The sequence below is a fragment of the Mastigoproctus giganteus genome, chromosome 5 (genome assembly GCF_048544385.1).
Source record: "Mastigoproctus giganteus isolate SK-2022 chromosome 5, ASM4854438v1, whole genome shotgun sequence".
Classification (NCBI taxonomy): Eukaryota; Metazoa; Arthropoda; class Arachnida; order Uropygi; family Thelyphonidae; genus Mastigoproctus; species Mastigoproctus giganteus.
The window spans coordinates 146309848-146330340 of NC_143579.1; the positions used below are offsets into that span (position 1 = coordinate 146309848).

A 20493-nucleotide genomic window follows, 5' to 3' on the forward strand; every position below is an offset into this window, starting at 1 on the left:
GGAAAAAATTAGTCAAGAAACACTTGTCGTGATGAACCAAAGACGACAAATGAAGAGCAAGAAAACACTGACAAGGAGAAAACTGAGTATAATGAGTTATGCTAAGCCATTAGAAAGAGACTCAGAGAGGACATAAGAAAATTTAACACAAGAAAAGTAGAACAAGCATTAAATCAGCAGCCATGAGCAGTGATACAGAAAGACAAATGATACTGAAACTGAAGAATAGCGATGGTGCATTTATAAATAGCAGAAGACTACTATAGAGAATTATACAAGGAGCGAGGGAATGATGCTGGCAGTGGGGAAGATGGATCGCAAATTAGTAACACATACGACATTCCTGGTGAGGTAGAATACGCATTGAAGGAAATGAAGAATCAGAAAGCCCTGGGGAAGGATGAAGTTACTGTAGGTTTGTTAAAATTCGGTGGAAGAGATAGCACAAAAACTGGCAAGACTCTTCACAAAATGCATTAAAAAAGGTGTGATGCCTAAGGAGTGGAATAATGCAATCACAGTTTTGCTGCATAAGAAAGGAGATAAATCAGAAATTGGAAATTACAGACCAATTAGCTTGTTATCCCACATCTAAAAGTTGTTCACAAGGGTCATTACTAACAGATTAGAAAGAATACTTGATGAGAATCAACCGGAAGAGCAAGCTGGCTTTAGGACAGGATTCTCAACTATGGATCACCTTCATGTAATATCAGAGCTAATCGAGAAAGCAAATAAATATAAAACACCATTATGTCTGGCATCTGTGGAGCGTGAAAAGGCATTTGTCTCCATAGAGCATAAGGCAATGTTTCAGGCACTAGACAGACTAGGCATAGCTACCCCATATATTATGATTTTGAAGAAAATATATGAGAACGCTACCTCCTTTATTAGACTAGACCAGTGGTTCCCAAACTTTTTTTTGTTGCGGAACCCCTATACGCTGTTTCAAAAATTACAGAACCCTAACTGTATATATAGTTATTATATTAAAAAATATATATTTGGATAAAAATGTTTTACAAAATCATGGTAGTGGCATTTATTGAAAACATGTTTGATACAACTTTTAACACAAAATAAACTGAAATAAATGCAATACATTTTCAAATACTTTTATTTATATAAATGAGACTGAAAAGTAACAGTTTTAAAGTTAACATTCAATTTTATTTCATTCCCAAAAACTAGAAAACATTAAAATGAAAATAAAATTCCTGTAATAAGTAAGCTACCTTTTATGATTTGTCTTTGTTTCATATTTATATTTTTCACATAGTGTGAGAATCTTTGATAAAACTTTAGCTAGGTTTAATGAGAAGTATGCTTTTGCTTTTTGGATTCTAATATCCTTTCAAAATTTGGTTCAATATTGGATAATCAAATTTGCATATCTGGTGCAGCATTTAGTTTGCTGCGGTATTTAGTTTTTGTATCAATGTATTTCGAAAAGGAAGATTCACACATGTATGTAGTTGTAAACGGTAACAAAAACCGAATAGCCCTTTTTGATAAATAAGGATATTCGTCATATATATCAGACCAGAAAGTTGTTATCGGAACTGCTTCAAATTTAGCCTTTAATTTAGAATCTGAGCTAATTTCAATTAAACTTTCATATTCTTCTGGCAGAAATCCTTCTGGTTTTTGTTTTACTCTGAATGGGTTTTGTATTCAACAATTATTTGTATCTTCATTCTTAATATCTGGAAAATATTTAATTAGGGATTCATGTAAGCTGTGAAGATGGCTTCTAATGTCATTACCGATTTCATTATCTATGCCTAGTTCAGATTGTTGGAGAAATTCACTTAAAGTTGGAAAAGAGTCAAAAGTATTTTGTTCCACAGCAGATATCCAATATTCTAATTTACGTGACAACGACCTATCTTTGACTTGAAAAATATTAATTTCATTTTCTTCTAAAGTCACACATGACCCATTCAATTTTGCAAATATATCAGCTAAATAAGCAGATCTTAATAACCATGATATGTTTGATAATCTGTCAGATAACTTAAATTTAAATTTATCATCAGTGAAGTACATTAAGAGTTCTTTCCGCAATTCAAAAAATCTGGCAAGAATTCTATCTCATGACAACCATCTTACTTTCGTATGTAGAAGTAAACTGGTGTGAAGACTACCCATATCTTCACACAAAGCTTTAAAAATCTGTGATTGCAACGCCCGACTTTTTATAAAATTATTAATATGAACTGCATCTTCTAAAACTGATTTCAATGTGGCTGGAATTTGTTTTGTAACTAATGCATATCTGTGAAGAATGCAGTGATCAGAGATACAATTTCTCGCAACATTCTTAATTCGTGTAACAGTACCAGCTATGCTATTGTTCCTACCATTGATTTAGATCCACCACTGCACATGGCAATACATTTTTCCCAGCGTATTTCATGTGTTTTCATAAAATTATCAACGTGGTTAAATATGTTCTCCCCTGTGGTGTTTAGTTCCAGACTTTCACACAACAGCAAATCTTCTTCAATTTTTTTCTTAAAGTCGTACCGAACAAACACAAGTAAAATTGCCAACTCCGCAAGTCTGTGAACACATCTAATTGCAAAACATAAGCGTCACAAACCTTCAATCATGATGTAAGTTCATTTTCAATATGATTAGCAATATCCTTAATACCCCTTGATACAGTATTATTAGAAAGAGACACAACATCAACCTTTTTAGAAAACTCTTTGTTGAACATACGCGAAACAATATCTTTTACACAACCTTTAATAAGTGACTCAACTATTACATGTGCCTCACCAGCAAGACCAATGCGATAACATAGCCGAAGTTTCTCATGCGCCATTAAACCCCAAACAACAACAACAACATACTTTATATGACACTAATGTTGCATTCTCGTTGTCCGTTTTAAATTTTTTTAACATAAAACTTTTGGAGTTATCATAACTTTCCAACTTTCTTTTAAAAAAAGAAATGTCCTTGTCTTTATAGTTTGGATGATTTGTTTCAAAATGTCTCCTTAGTTTCGCTGGTACTAATGAACTGTTTGCTAATAATTTATTGCAAAATAAACACACGGCATCTGGAGCTTCTTCGTCACCAGCACTAGTAAATCCTAATGACAAATAACTTTTATCGAATTTGCATTTTTTCACTGATGTTTTCACAAAATTAGATGGTAAAATATTTTCTTGTAGTTTAACGGAACTGGAAGTTGATGGTTGGGTGAGTTCTGAAATCTCTACATCTGCAGATTCCATGGTTTCTACTGTTTTATTGATAATTTTATCTCCTGTTTCTTTGAATGATCCATATTTTAACCATCAATCCATTGTTAAATTGGAATCCCTATATCCAAATATTTTTTTAAAGAAAAGATTATAAAAAGTTAGTGATAGAGTTTTACCTGATTTATAAAAGCACAAACTGCAATCTTAATGAGTAGAAAATGAACGTAAAATAGAATAAATTTGTTAAAAATACAATAATCATAAATAATAAACTGATTTGAAAATCCACAGTACAACAGTGAATGATTTGTTCTAGTTCTAACGAAATCATAACAAGAAATGAGGTGATGTTTTGTTTTAGGTCTTTTAGGATATTCTGACGATAAGATAATACGCCCTGATTAGCAGGGTCGCGTGAGGCCAAGGACACACTATAATATACAGGCTGTGCTGCTGGTACAATGACATCACAGTCAGTAGACAATAGGCTGCTTTACAATAATTTTTAATGTATTTACACACATTTCCTCAGCTGTCTTGTCAAATTTTTCTCCATTACCTCTCAATTGATTAAAATTGATCTTACTTATTTTGCAGTACATATTTCAGATTCCATAATGAAATGTATTTCATGCATTTAAATAATGAATAACGTAATTTTTTTGTATTTTTTTTGAGTAACTTTTTACATAACTTAAATTCATTCATTTTTTTAAAATACCTATCCATTATTATGAAACAAGAAAGATATAAAGGGCACCTTGTCTCGTGGAACCCCTGAATTTTATCATGGAACCCTGGGGTTCTGCGGAACGCACTTTGGGAACAGCTGAACTAGATAAAGACAGTAGCAAATTTAAAATTGAGAAAGGAGTTCGACAAAGAGACCCAATATCTCCGAAGTTGTTTACTGCTGCCTTGAGGAAGCTTTCAGAAGATTAGACTGTTAGCAGAATGGAGTCAATGTGAATGGAGTACCTAAACCATTTACGATTTGTAGATGACATTGTGGTCAAAAGCCATGATCCCAAAGAATTAGAGGAAAATCTTAATCGGTTATGCAGAGTTAGTAAGGATTTTGGACTAAAGATGAATATGGCTAAAACAAAAGTAATGATGAACAAGTATGCCATAGAAAGGGATATAATGATTGAAGGAGCAGTAATTGAAAAGGTAGAGTCATATACTTATCTGGGACACGTCATTAGCTGTAATAATCATAAATAGCTGGAAGTCAAGAGAAGAATAAATTTTGGATGGATAGCATTCAGGAATTATGGTTACATACTGAGAAGCAATATCCCAATTTGTCTGAAACGTTAAAATAATGAACCAATGCATACTACCCACCATGACTTACGGAAGTGAAACTTGGGCACTCACCAAAAGAATGGAAGAGACACTGTGAACTACACTGCAAAGAATGGAACAAATTATATTGGATAGACTGTTAGATTGCTGCCTACTCCAAGAGAAACACATGGAGTAGGCAGCAAACTCAAGTAAAGGACATTCTTATCAAAATTAAAGAACTAAAGTGGTCTTGGGCAGGACACATAGCTCGAAGACATGATGACAGATGGACTAAGAGAATAACAGAATTTTACCCAAGAGGAGCTAGAAGAAAACCTGGAAGACAACGACGGAGATGGACAGATGAAATTCATGAGTTTGTGGGTAGTAAATGGATGGCCATTGCACAAAACAGAAGAAACTGGAAAGTTGCTGGAGAGGCCTTCATCCTGCAGTGGATTGAAAATGGCTGATGATGATGATGATGACTCAGTCCATAAGATATTTGAAGTTTTATTTGATATGGATTTTCTGAATATGAAAGAATTGACAGAAAAGTTATTTCAATTTTATAAAGATGACATTGAAACTGAAAATTTCTCTGCTGAATTAATACAATTTAAATCAATTATGAAAAGTAAATCCATAACTTCTCCCAGCGAGATGTTACATTTTATAATAGAAAATAGTATTATATCCACTTTTCCAAAAGTAGAAATTATGTTAAGACTATATTTAACTTTGCCTTTAAGAAATACATCTGGTGAAAGATCTTTTTCAGTTTCAAAACACGGTAAAAATTATCTGCTTAATTCAATTGGGCAGGAAAAAATGTTCTGCATTAGCAAGGTTACAAATAGAAGCAGAAGTTATGGAATCGACTGATTATAATGAAATAATTATTTCATCATAATCAATTATAATTGATAAATTTTATTCTGTAAAAGCTAGAAAAAGGGATATTTAAGTAGATTTTTGGCAATTTGCAATACAATACTGTGTAACAATTTATAACTTATAATTACATTGCAATACTAGTTTATTTTGTTTATGTACTTGTACTACATTTTTATACCGTAATTTTAAATTGTGACTGAAAACATTTATTTATTTAGAATTATTTTTTTTATTTATTATATAACATTATTACTAATACTATTTAATATTTGTTATTGGAAATATTTCTTTTAATTACAATTTTTTGTTTTGTTCGTATACTGGATTATTAAAACAGTGATTTTAATTTGAGATGGATGTTTATTTGTTGAATAAATTTATTTTGAATTGAAATGTGTTTCCTTTACCTTCCTCTTTCTTCTAATAAAAAAAAAAATCAATTCTAATAGTCCAGATTATCTGAGTAATCTTTAATTTAATATTAGTATTAGTATTAGTATTAGTAACGGCCGCATGGTGCAAGAAAGCCTATGGCTTATGCTGCAGCAGCCAAAAAAAAAAAAAAAATAAAAATAAAAATAAAAAATAATAAAAAAAAATATAAATCCGAACAAAACAATGATAAAAACAAAAAAAAAAAAAAAATAAATAAATAATAATAATTAATAAAATAAAAAATAAATAAAAAGGAAATTAAACCTATCATCCTATGTGCTTCCCTTACCCGAAAGTACTATCCAGATGACCTTTGAATTTCCCCAAACTGTCGGCCTCTACCACCCATGAAGGCAACTTATTCCAGTAATTTATAACTCGCTGGCTAAAATAGAACTTCCTGCAATCCAATCTAAACATTTCCCCCCGTAACTTGAATTTATGTCCCCTAGTTCTAGCATCATTTGTAATCTTGAAAATTTTGTCCTCATTCATTTTACTGATGCCTCTCAGAGCCTTAAACACCTCAATCAAATCTCCTCTAAGGTGTCTAGTTTCCAAACTCTGCAACCCACATATTCGAAGTCTTTCTTCATAAGGACGCCCTTTTGCCGATCTCACCAGGCGAGTTACCCTTCTTTGCACCCTTTCAAGAAGCTCGATGTCTTTCTTCAGGTGCGGTCTCCATACTTGAACACAGTATTCCAAGTGTGGTCTAACATAAGCCTTATATAATGGGATTATCACGTCCCTATCTCTACTTGCAAAAGTTCGATAGATCATTGATAGGACACCATGGGCCTTCCTTGCAACCTGTTTACAATGCTCAGAGAATTTCATGTCTGACCGTATCGTAACACCCAAGTCCCTTTCCTCCAGTACTGGCTTTAGTTGAACTCCACCAAGTGAATAAGTTATTTTGGGATTACTGTTTCCCAGGTGTAATACCTTACACTTTGTTGGATTAAAGCACAGCTGCCATTTTTCTGACCATTCCTGAAGTCTATCTAGGTCTCTCTGAAGAAGCTCAGCTTGACAGTGATCATTAACTACTCTACCAATTTTAACATCATCTGCAAATTTAGACATCACGCCCTCTATCCCTTCATCAATGTCGTTTATGAAAATTAAAAACAACAGTGGTCCTAATACTGATCCTTGGGGAACCCCACTTCTTACATCAACCCAATCTGAGGAATAGCCATTTATCACAACCCTCTGCCTCCTGCCCTGAAGCCATCCTTCTATCCATCTAAGGATTTTCCCAGTGATTCCAACCTGTTCCAGCTTATAAAGCAACCGCTCATGTGGGACTGAGTCAAAAGCTTTGCTGAAATCTAAATAAACAATGTCGAAATTATTCCCTAAATCCAGCTCGTGAGTGACCCTTTCGAAATAGCGAACCAGATTTGTTAAACATGATTTTCCCTTTACGAAACCATGCTGAGTATCCTTGAGAATTTCAATTCAATCCAAATGATCCTGAATTCCACCCTTGATCATTGCCTCCATGATTTTCCCTACTACTGAAGTCAGACTGACAGGTCGATAATTTCCAACTTCACTTTTAGAGCCACCCTTATGTATGGGAGATACATTTGCACTTTTCCAATCCAAGGGAATCTCCCCAGAGTCTAATGATGCTCGCATAATTAGCCTCAATGGTTCAATGCTTTATATCAATATAAAGCTTTTAAAAATAGGGCCTGAGTTCACCAATTTGCCTAGAGGCCCGTACATGTATAAAATCGGCACTGAGGAGCACGATTCCTGGAAGGTAGACAACTGGAAAAGAGATGCCTGGTCTGATGAAGGAAGGTTCCAGCTCCATCATGCCAGCAGCAGTGGTATCGTGGTTCGAAGGATTTCATGGATATCACCGGGTTTCTTCATCCCCATTGAACACACCCTCCCCACCAGATCCTACCTTGGCATTGTTCCAGACCAGGTTTCCTTGGATCCAGATGGTACTGGACTCTTTCAACAAGACAATGCCATGTTTCACAAGGCCTGCATTGTGCAGGAATGGTTCAAGGATCGAATCCAAGCATTTCGTGTGCTCCCATGGCTGCCAAATTTCTCTGACATTAATCCCATTGAGCATTTATGGGATGCAATGGAAGGCAGCATTCACCAATGCCTTGCTCCATTGCTGGTCTCAATGATGTACTTCTGTCGAGCTGGTTCAGGATACTGAGGATGCCTTCAGCAGTCTCATGGAGTTGATGCCAAGCTGGATGCATGGCATACAAAGTCTTGCCAGTAATGTCTCACCATCTAATACATCTGACACTTGAGTTCCATAGTGTTATTGATGTATTTATGGCTACTGTGCTTTGGGGACTAAGGTTATTTGTGGAGTTCCTCAGATTATGGTGTTAGGCCCCTTGCTGTGTTAAATTTTTATTAATGATAGTGATGAAAGCCCATCAAGTTTAATTTTGAAGTTTGTTAAAATGCAAAAATACATCTGATGCTTGAGTTCCATAGTGTTAGTTTTTGAACAATGGAATTTATTATTAACTTAGGCTTGTCATAATTTTGACCAGTATATATAACATTTTTATAGTGTTATATAGGGCACTTTAAAAGGTTGTGGGGTTACATCATGGAGCTGTTTTACAGAAAGCTCAGCCTTTTTGTTTCTGGCATCACAAGAGTGGACAGAGATCCAACAAAATATTATAGTTTGGTTGGGCTCAGTGCAAGACAATAACTTCAGTTGGATTTTTTTCCCTTTTTTTTTATGAAAACCCCAAGCATGAGAGATAATAGAACCTATAGCATTTAGTACTGTGCACGGGTTGAAGGTTGAGAAGATGAAAGAAGATACTTGTTGACATTAGACTTGAATTTCTGTAGACTGTAATCTTCAGAAAATCTGAAGGGAGATTGTTCCAGAAAACTGAATTTGAAGGAATAAATGAGGAAGAAGAAAAGTTGGATCTGTGAGTTTGAAGTAGGACTGTAAAGGATGCTCACTGGTTCATCTCATGTTTGGACTGATTCAAAGAGAGAGCAGGAATTATAGAAGCCAATTCAGAAGAAGTGTTCATGTAAATAACTTGTGATGACAGAGATTAAAGAGACTTTTGTTAGAGATGAGTCATTAATAAACCTAACTTCCCTCTTCTGAATGGAATCTAGAAGCCTGAGAAAAGTTTTGGGAGCACTGCCCCAGATATAGAAACAATATTCCATAACAGGATGGATTTACAATTTGTACAGAGTGAACGGCTGTAGAAGAAAAGTAACGCTGAGAGTGAAAGAGAAAAACCCAGTTTTTTAGATGTAGAGGAAGCAATATTTGTGATGTGCTTATGCCAAGAGAGATTAGAAGTCAGGGTAATCAGTGTCATTGAAGATAAGTATAGGGGCAGAAGAATCCTTTTTTGAGTTTAATTGAAGTGAAAATTATACTGCTCATCAAACTTTTAATCACTAGTGAAATTAAATTTAAATTATCCAATGAATGTTACATAATTCATTCCACATTTGATGAAATGCGCTTACTCCATTGTTTCTAGCATTCTTCAAAACATGGTGGAAGCCATTTTTGACATGCTTTTAGAACTGTCTTCAAAAATGGAAATGTTCTCTTCTCGCAACTCTTTCTTTGACTAAAAAAAAAAAAAAAAATTGCAGGTCAGGGCTGTAGTAGAGCAGATGAGAAACACACTTGACATTAATGTTGGCTAAGTACTCATTTTAACAGTAATGAGCAATGTGAGGTCTCGCATTATTGTGATGCAGCATCCACCCACCTGCATGCAGTTGAGGTCCTCTGCAAAGTGTGAATTACAGTTCTGTAGTAAAACAGAGATGACTGTAACCTTTCATGTTTGCTTTTTTCAGTGTTGGCATTGAAACAGACTTCCAAACAGAGCTTTGTTGCTTATTCTATGGGTCAAAATGAAGAAGCTATGTCTCATCCACCATTATCACCTTGTACAGAACCTTAACATCATCAGTAACCATCTGTTCAAACTCCTGACAAACCTCCATGCAAACTTGCTATTGCACAGGTGTGAATAGTCTTGGAATCAATTGTACACAAACAAGTGTACACAAACAAGTGTCATATGCAAATTGTCACAGAGAATGTAGTGCATGCTTCCTACTGATATTCTCAACATATCTCACAGTTACCTTACTGTTACATATGACAATCTTCTCTCATGATTACAATGTTTATGGTTTATGTTGTGACAGCATGACTCAGGTGTGACTAGTCTTGCAACTCAGCATACACAAAAATCTGTCAGAAAAATTATCATGGAGACTACAGTGCATATGTTTCCTACTGATATTCTCAGCATCTTTGCCAGTTGCCTTTCTGTTAGACAAAGATCTTCTCTCACAATTACAGAAGCAGTGTTTATAGTTTCTGTGGTGACAACAGTGGTTGGAGCTCCAGGACAGCTGAATTTTGTAATTGAATGACATCCATTTTTAAACATTCTAAACCACCTGCATTGATTCACCATAAGCCTCTTTTAACATTTCATATGTTTTAGCTGATATTTTCTTGCGATGAAAAGAAAATTAAAGAGCAGCATACCATTCCTTATGTGTCATGACCATTCTTATATAGGTGAAACTGAACAGGTATAAACTTGACTGACTGCCAAGGTCACACTGTGAGCAGAAGTTAACCATGCAGTTGCTATGTGATGCAGCTTGGTTTGTCTTAAATGCTGCAGTTCAGCTAGAGATAGCAAGCAGTACAGTTGTTCATTAAAAATTATGACTATTCTTTACTGAAAAGTTATTGATGTATTTATGGCTACTGTGCTTTGGGGGACTAAGGTTATTTGTGGAGTTCCTCAGATTATAGTGTTAGGCCCCTTCCTGTGTTAAATTTTTATTAATGATAGTGATGAAAGCCCATCAAGTTTAATTTTGAAGTTTGTTAAAATGCAAATTTGGGCACAGAAGTTACTGACAGTAATTACAATATGCTGCAAAAAGATCTAATTAAACTAAGTAGATGGGCTGGATAGTGACAACTGGTATTTAACATCGATAAATTCAGGATACTAAATCTGGATAGGAGTAATCCCAGAGTAACATACCAATGGGGAAATATCAAACTCAATTGGTGCAGAACAAAAAAAAACTAAAAGTTAAGTGTACAGTCTGACATGAAATTCTCTGAAAGTGCAAACAGGCTGATGATATAACAAAGTGTTTTGCAAACGATATAAGGAATTTTGCCAGCAGGGAAAATATGTGATTATTTCACTGTATAAGCAATGGTTGGTTAGCATTAGCAAAGGCACATGATGCTAGAAAGCAAGCTTATATAGAATAAGCCAAAAAAAACCCCCTTATTTCACCCATCCACTTGCTCCAAATGTCTGTCAAGTTCTGCCCTAAATCTATATAAGCTATCAACTTCTACAACGACAGATGGAAGTTTGTTCCACCAATCAACCACCCACTGGCTAAAGGCAAACCTTCGCACATCTATCATACAACTGTCTTTCCTCAATTTGAATTTATGCCCTCTCAAATGATTATTCTGGGCAAGAGGAAGAATTCCATCAGCATTGAGCATGCTCAAACCATTCAAGGCTTTATACACCTCAATCAGATCACCTCGGAGGTGCCTAATCTCCAGACACTGTAATTTGCAAAACTTAAGCCTTTCTTCATAAGAGCAACCCTTTGTTCCATTCACTAATCTTGTTGCCCTTCTCTGTACTGTTCCAACTCAACATCCTTCTTAAAATGAGGCTTCCAGAGCTGTATACAGTACTCAAGGTGTGGCCTGACCATTGCCTTATATAAGGGGATAATCACCTCCTTATCCCTGCTAGAAAAATTCCTGTATATCATTGAGAAGACACTATGAGCTACTCTTGCAGACTGTCTGCACTGCTCAGAAAACTTCATATCTGCCTGCACAATTACCCCCAGGCCCTTTTCATTCTCTACTACTGTCAGTGTGGTACCACAGAGTTGATACGTTACTCTGGGATTACTGCTTCCCATATGTAGTATCTTACATTTGTCAATGTTAAACTTCATTTGCCACCTCTCAGCCCATCTGCTCAACTTTTCTGGATCCTGTTGCAGCAGTTTGTTTGTTTGTTTTAGGATTTTATGGCGCATTAACATCTAAGGCTATAATGCGGCAAGTCAAAAAGATGTAAAATATAAAACTATAATATTACAATTGTTTGTATATTATTGTAAAAGAGTATACGATATAAAGCATTCATAAAGCATAAAACGATAAAAACATTCTAGATAAGAGTTATTTAGATTAATAAGTTGTAAAAACTTAAAAATAGCTGACACGTTGTCATTGTCCGATAAAATCTGTCGAGTGAATAAGGTTCAGACAGAGGGCTAAAACATAAACGGTCATTATAAAAAGATAGACATTCAATTAAAATATGACTGACTGTTAAAATGGTGTCACAATTTCTACACATAGGATGATCGTCTGCCCTCAGCAGATAGCAATGTGTCAAGTGACAATGTCCTATGCGGAGCCGTGATAGAACAACTTCCTCTTTTCGGTTCCTGCGCGGACTAGACTGCGCAGGAACCGAAATGCCATGAGTGTTGCCATTGGGACACCAGTTTCTTTCTAATTACTTGCCTGTAGTCTGTATAGGGGACTAACAGGCAAGAGTTAAAGAGGTTGGCTGATTTGGCTGCAAAGTCTGCCATATCATTGCCTGAGATCCCAATGTGGCCTGGGATCCAGCAGAAACGAACATCAAATTCAGATTGTGCAAGGAAGTGCAGCTTCTGCTGTATCTGGGTCAGGACAGGATGAGGGTTGAACCTCATCGATGATAAAGCCTGCACTGAACTCAGAGAATCGGTATTGCAGAGCTCAACTGTGTGCAGCTCTGCAGTGAACACACTGCATTTGTTGGAGATCTGCTCAGATACCGTGGTGTCTGGGAAAACAGCTGCAGATCCGACAGACATTTCTGACCTCGAGCCATCTGTGTAGTTGGGCAAGAAGTCAGCATTATCCGAGCGCTGTGCTAAAAAGAGCTGCAGGTAGATGGTAGATGGAGTACTGTCCTTTCTCCAATTGTTAAGGGAGATTGCAGTTTGGGACACGAGCATGCCAGGGTGGAGAAGGTTGCCCTGGTGACGGGGCAAGATTGTCTAATGTGATATTCAAATCATTGAGTAGCCTTTGGATATGAATACTGAATGGTTGATTGGCAGTCTGGCGAATGTTGTACAGATTTTCCCAACGTGGCTCAAAAACCATCTGACCAGACCATCCGATATCCGATGTGGTGTCCACGTCGGATGGTCTGGCAGGGATTTCAGTTTCAAAGCATACTGTAGAGACACCTGTTTCCTGCGAAGCGATAACGAGGGCTCATTCGCTTCGACACATAAGCTATGTTGAAGTGAGGGCTCATTTGCTTTGACATACAGGCTATGGACAGGAGAAGTTCGAAATGCTCCAGTGGCGATACGGATTGCCTGATGGTGGATGGGATCCAACCATCAGAGTACGCTGAGTCTAGAGGATGCGTATAACTGGCACCCGTAATCTAACTTAGATCATACGAGTGCACGATTGAAGCGCAAAAGAGTACATCGGTCAGCGCCCCAAGAATGTGAGGAGATTGCACGTAGGATATTCAAGCCTCACATGCACTTTGCACATAGTTGACGGATGTGTTGTAGAAAGGTCAACTTTCTATCAAATATAAGCTCCAAAAATCTAGTCTCAGGCACTACTGGAATAGCATTTTGTCCAAGCCACAGTTCAGGTTCAGGGTGAAGATTGCGCTTTCTGCAAAAATGCATGCAAACAGTCTATTGTGGAGAGAACCTGAATCCGTTATTCGTTGCCCATGAGTTCAGATGGTCAATGGCACATTGCACTTGCCTCTCAATTACCCTCATGTTGCAGGAATGACAGAATATGCTAAAAATAGTCAAAATAGAGAGCACAGTTTACAGTTGGGGGAAGTTGTTCTGTGATGGAATTAACTTTGATGGCAAAAAGCGTAACACTTAAAATGGATCCTTGAGGTACTCCGTCCTTTTGGCTAAAAGAGGGAGAGCGAGTAGATCCTACATGGAATTGGAAAGAACGATGACATAAAAAGTTTTTAATAAAATTGGGGAGATTACCTCTAAGGCCGATGCTGTAGAGGTCTTTTAAAATTCCAAATCTCCAAGTTGTGTCATACGATTTTTCCATATCGAAGAACACAGACACCAGGTGTTCTCGTTTTAAAAAGGCATATCGAATGGAAGTTTCAAGCCTGATTAAACGGTCCAAAGTTGACCTATTCCTACGGCACCCACACTGCAATCTGGAGAGGAGCCCATTTGCCTCCAAATACCAGATAAGGTAGGCATTGACCATTCTCTCCAGAATTTTGCACATACAGCTAGTCAGAGCAATAGGACGGTAATTCGTTGGGATTTTAGGAACCTTTCCTGGCTTAGGAAAGGCAAGCACAATTGCCTTATGCCAGGAATCCGGACACTGCTCTTCTTGAAATATTCTGTTATATAGAAAGAGCAGTTGGTCCATGGATTTTGCAAACAGCTGTTGCAGCAGTGTACTGTCATTAGTATCATTAAGAACCCTGCCAACCTTCGTATCGTCTGCAAACTTGGACATTAAGCCTGTAAACCATCATCAATATCATTTATAAATACAGAACCCTGAACACTGAACCCTGAGGGACTCCACTAATAACATTAGTCCACGAAGAGCAGTGTCCATTGATTACCACTCTCTGTCTTCACCAAATCGGCAATCCCTTTATCCATAGCAGCAATTTGCCTCCAATTCCACACTGGTCCAATTTGTGCAGCAGTCTTCCATGTGTAACAGTATCAAAGGTTTTTCTAAGATCCAAATATATGATATAAAAGTTATTCTTTGCATCCAGTTCCTTGGTGACCACATCATAGTATCCAATGAAACTGGTCAGGCAAGACTTCCCCTTAACAAACCCATGCTGTGTCCAAGCTATAACTGAAGTCTTGTCTAGATGATCCTGCAATGCTTCTTTAACCAATGCCTCCATTAATTTCCCTGGAACAGAAGTTAAACTAACAGGTCTGTAATTACCTGTGTCTCCTTGATCCTCCATTGTGGATTGGGGTCACATTTACACATCTCCAGTCCACGGGTACCTCCCCTGAGTCCAGGGAAGCTCTCATAATTATGGCTAAAGGTTTGCTTATGCAAACCCTTACCCATAATTATGAGAGCCACATCTTGAATACTGCATTCTACTGAAACAAAATGCAGAGAAAATCAAGAGGTTAATCAGAGGCACAAAAAAAGGGTATTCTTTCTTAGAAAGACTTGAGCTCTCTAATTTGCAGTTTTGAAATTAGGCATCTGGAAGATCTGTTTGAAGTGTTTAAAGTTTTAAACAAATTGAATAAAATATCTGCCAATAACATCCTTACTCTTTCTTAGACAGAACACACAAGGTAACATAAAATTAAATTGCATAATGATGGTTGCAGGAAAGGTGCGTGAAAATTGGATTTCGGCCAGAAAGTAACTAATTGCTGGAACTAACTTCTATCTGGTTTTTGTGGATAGTTTGATCAAATTTAAAGACGGATTAGGCAAATTGCTAGAGGGGATTTGCAATAAGGCATTTTCCTCTCTTTCAATTTTGTTGATGCTCTATAAGCTCATTCCCTTATATAATTTTTACACTACAAACTGTAACACTAATTTTCCCACAGTAGAAGACAGTTTTTCACATGGATCGCCTTATCTGAGAGGCATATCAGGTCTGTAGTTTGTATATAACTATCATGTTTTGCAGTGGTGATGACCTTTTAGCAGTTGATTGATAGAGATTTCTTTGTGAACTGCTGAGAACACACTCATTTGCTGCAGAGCAAACATCTCTTCCATCATGCAGTATGATTGAGGACTTTTGAGGTTATGATGAACATCATGGCGAACATCATGGCCTAAAATGGTGTTCGCAGGCCGGCCGCTAGTTAGAAATAGGTCCGGACCGAACCTATTTGTAACTCTTTAGGAGGCTTCCAGATCAGCTAGTGTATAATCTTGCTACTTCTACTCTGCCAGATAGTGACTGGAGGGAGTCCGAGTAATGTGTATGCGGGGGGCATTGTCGAGGCCACATTATGTCAAGGATCTGGGTATATTCTTACCATGTGTACGCCATATCCAAAAATTTCATTACTTCATACAGCACCCCCCCCCCAATTTTTCTTACTATTGAATAAACCATGAATTGTCAAACTAATAGAGTAAGCTTATCTGAGTCACTTTTACGTCACTTAGGTGGCAACGAACGTGTAGAGTGGTTCTCTTCAAGACGCCTGGTCAGCGTGAAGAGGAAAAGACCAAACCCTCCAGCAATGAGAGCACAACAATACAAATGGCCCTCAGTCCCCAGCAGCTTTCACTCTCCCTCTTACAGCAGCGAGAGGATCAGAGTGGAGGCAGAGGGTGCTAAGAATCTCTGGGTACGACCAGGCTGCCATGCACGGAAATTGAACTTGGCCTGTTATAACGTACGATCACTCATCGGTGAAGACAGGATATTAGAGCTGGAAAAGGAATTAGAAAATGTGAATTGGAATATCATCGGTTTGGCTGAAACAAGAAGAAGAAATGAATCACTTATAAGTTTATCAAGTGGAAATCTGCTGTACACCAATGGAAACAGTGAAAGGAGTGAAGGTGGAGTTGGGTTTCTGGTCCATAAAGATTTTAAAAACAACATTTTGGAATTCAAAAGTACATCACCAAGGGTGTCAAGACTAATACTCAAGATTTCTAAGAGGTACAAGCTAAAGATTATAATGATTTATGCACCAACATCGAGCCATGATGATGAAGAGGTTGAAGAAATGTACACTGAAATTGAGAGTCTTCTAGATGAGCAGAAAACCCACTACACTATTATTATGGGGGACTTCAATGCTAAGGTTGGAAAAAGGCAAAACAGCGCAGAAAGAGGAACTATAGGAAATTTTGGAATTGGTGAAAGAAATAAAAGAGGTGAAAGACTTGTGGAATTTGCAGAATCTCAAGGAATGTCAGTAATGAACACTTTTTTCAAGAAAAGGGTGAACAGAAAGTGGACATGGAAGAGTCCAAATGGATTAACAACTAATGAAATCGACTTCATCCTCACTAACAGAAGATATATTGTGAATGATGTTACCGTCCTGAATAAGGTAAATGTTGGAAGTGATCACAGAATGGTAAGATGTACACTTGATATAGATGTAGGAAAGGAAAGGAAAAAACTGACTCGAGTAAATAATACAAAGGTCTTTGAAATAACAGAGGAGGAGAAAAAGCAGTATGTACTGGAACTTAAGAACAAGTTTGAGCTTCTGCAGACTGCTCAGGACCAAGATATCGACGAGGAATATTAACTTTCTGAAAGTGATAAAGCCCAAGAAACCTATAGGGAAACAGAAATCCAAAGAAGAAAATATTAGTCAAGAAACACTTGTCATGATGAACCAAAGACGACAAAGAAGAGCAAGAAAAACACTGACAGGGAGAAAATTGAGTATACTGAGTTATGCAAAGCCATTAGAAAGAGACTCAGAGAGGACATAAGAAGATTTAACACAAGAAAAGTAGAACAAGCATTAAGGGAAAACAAAGGATTTAAATCAGCAGCCATGAGCAGGAACACAGACAAACGATACTGAAACTGAAGAATAGCGACGGTGTACTTATAAACAGCAGAGAAGGCATAATTCAAATAGCAGAAGACTACTATAGAGAATTATACAAGGAGCGAGGGAATGATACCAGTAGTGGGGAAGATGGATTGCAAAGTAGCAACACATACGACATACCCGATATTCTACCTGATGAGGTAGAACATGCATTGAAGAAAATGAAGAATCGGAAAGCCCCGGGGGAAGATGAAGTTACTGTAGAGTTGTTAAAATTGGGAGGAAGAGACATAACACAAAAACTGGCAAGGCTCTTCACAAAGTGCATTAGAAAAGGTGTGATGCCTATGCAGTGGAATAATGCAATCATAGTTTTGCTGCATAAGAAAGGAGATAAATCAGAAATTGCAAATTATAGACCAATTAGCTTGTTATCCCATATCTACAAGTTGTTCACAAGGGTCATTACTAACAGATTAGAAAGAATACTTGATGAGAATCAACCGAAAGAGCAAGCTGGCTTTAGGACAGGATTCTCAACTATGGATCACCTTCACGTAATATCACAGCTAATGGAGAAAGCAAATGAATATAAAACACCATTATGCCTGGCATTCGTGGATTATGAAAAGGCATTTGACTCCATACAGCATAAGGCAATGTTTCGGGCACTGGAAAGACAAGGCATAGATACTCCACATATTATGATTTTGAAGAAAATATATGAGAGTGCTACATCCTTTATTAGACTAGACAAAGACAGTAGCAAATTTAAAATCGAGAAAGGAGTTCGACAAGGAGACACAATATCTCCGAAGCTGTTTACTGCTGCCCTTGAGGAAGCTTTCAGAAGATTAGACTGGTCGCAGAAAGGAGTCAATGTGAACGGAGAGTACCTAAACCATTTACGAAATGCAGATGACATTGTGGTCATAAGCCACGATCCCAAAGAATTAGAGGAAAATCTTAATCAGTTATGCACAGTTAGTAAGGATTTTGGACTAAAGATGAATATGGCTAAAACAAAAGTAATGATGAACAAGTATGCCACGGAAAGGGAAATAATGATTGAAGGAGCAGTAATTGAAAAGGTGGAGTCATATACTTATCTGGGACAAGTTATTAGCTGTAATAATGATAAATGGCTGGAAGTCAAGAGAAGAATAAATTTTGGATGGATAGCATTCAGGAAATATAGTCACATACTGAAGAGCAATATCCCAGTTTGTCTGAAACGTAAAATAATGAATCAATGTATACTCCCCACCATGACTTATGGAAGTGAAACTTGGGCACTCACCAAAAGAATGGAAGAGAAGCTGAGAACTACACAGCGAAGAATGGAACGAATTATATTGGGAATCAGACTGTTAGATAAAAAGAGAAACACATGGATTAGGCAGCAAACTCAAGTAAAGGACATTCTTATCAAAACTAAAGAAGTAAAATGGTCTTGGGCAGGACACATAGCTCGAAGACATGATGACAGATGGACTAAGAAAATAACAGAATGGTACCCAAGAGGAGCTAGAAGAAAACCTGGAAGACAAAGGCGGAGATGGATAGATGAAATTCATGAGTTTTTGAGTAGTAAATGGATGGCCAGTGCTCAAAACAGAAGGAACTGGAAAGTTGCTGGAGAGGCCTTCATCCTGCAGTGGATTGAAAATGGCTGATGATGATGATATCTGCGAAAAGATCTAAACCTCCCAAACATTTCCTAGTTCATTCCACAAATATATGTGGTCTCAATTCTAATCTCAATGATGTCCATTTCTGTGATTGCCAGTATGGATTCCGTTAGTGTCGATCCACTGGTGATATTCTGGCTTATGTTACCCATTTATGGACAAATTCAATGGAATAGTTTGGTGAAACAGCTAGCATCACATTTTTCTTCCAACTCATGAATTAATGATCTTGGTAAAACACCTCCCACCATTCCGAACACAATCCATTTAATGCCTCCTGTGATCTTCCGTCAAAAGGATGTAAGAACGATTTTGACGAATCTCAATGCTAAGAAAGCTCCATGTACTGATGGTATTTCTCCACTTGTTCTCAAAACCTGTGCTCCTGTTGTTTGCTGCCTTTTTTCACTTTCTTATTCCAAAGGTGTTTTTCCTTCTGCTTGGAAATTTGCTCATATCCAGCCAGTTCCTAAAAAGTGCGATAAGTCCCTCCGATCCAATTATCGTCCCATTGCAATTACTTCTATTTTTTCTAAAGTAATGGAGAAATCAATTAACTGCCACCTCTTAAACTACCTAGAAACCTTCCATCTGATCAACGATCACCAGTATGGATTCCGTCAGTGTCGATCCTGGTTATATTCTGGTTTGTTACCCATTTATGAACAAATCCGATGGAAAAGTTTGGTGAAACACAAGCAGTTGCTCTTGACATCTCAAAGGCTTTTGATCATGTTTGGCATAAAGGTCTTCTAAACAAGTTTCCATCTTATGGTTTGCCAACTGTCTTTTATAATTGGTTATCCAGTTTTCTCTCTGATCGCTCACTAAGGGTGATGGTAGATGGGGTCTCTAACTTCTCCACTAATGCTGGTGTCCCTCAAGTTTCAGTTCTTTCCTCCACTCTTTTCCTCTTGTATATTAATGACCTTCTTCCCTTGACTGGAAATCCATCCATAGTTTTGCCGATGATAGTACATTGCATTCCACTTTCTATTTTGAAAAACTTTGCCCTGCTCAATCAGCTTCAACTTCTCGAATATCCACTACCAATTCCTTAAATGCCGATCTCCAGGTAATTCTCCAGTGGAGCAAAGACAACTTAATTGATTTCTATCCTTCTAAAACTCAGTCTTGTCTTATATCTCGCAAAAAGAGTTCTTCTGTTCCTATGCTTATCTTTAGTGTCACTCTGATTTCTAGGCAAAATGGCCATGGTATATTTCTTTTAGAGATTACCCTGACTTCTAATCTCTCTCTTGGCACAAGCATGTTATAAATATTCCTTCCTCTGCATCTAA

General features: G+C 37.2%; 1 protein-coding gene across 1 annotated transcript in view; it reads right to left on the reverse strand.

Annotated features, from left to right (window-relative positions):
* Positions 1 to 20493, reverse strand: part of LOC150085750 (AP-5 complex subunit beta-1-like) — an 842186-nt gene that overhangs the window by 320687 nt on the left and 501006 nt on the right. The window lies entirely within an intron of this gene.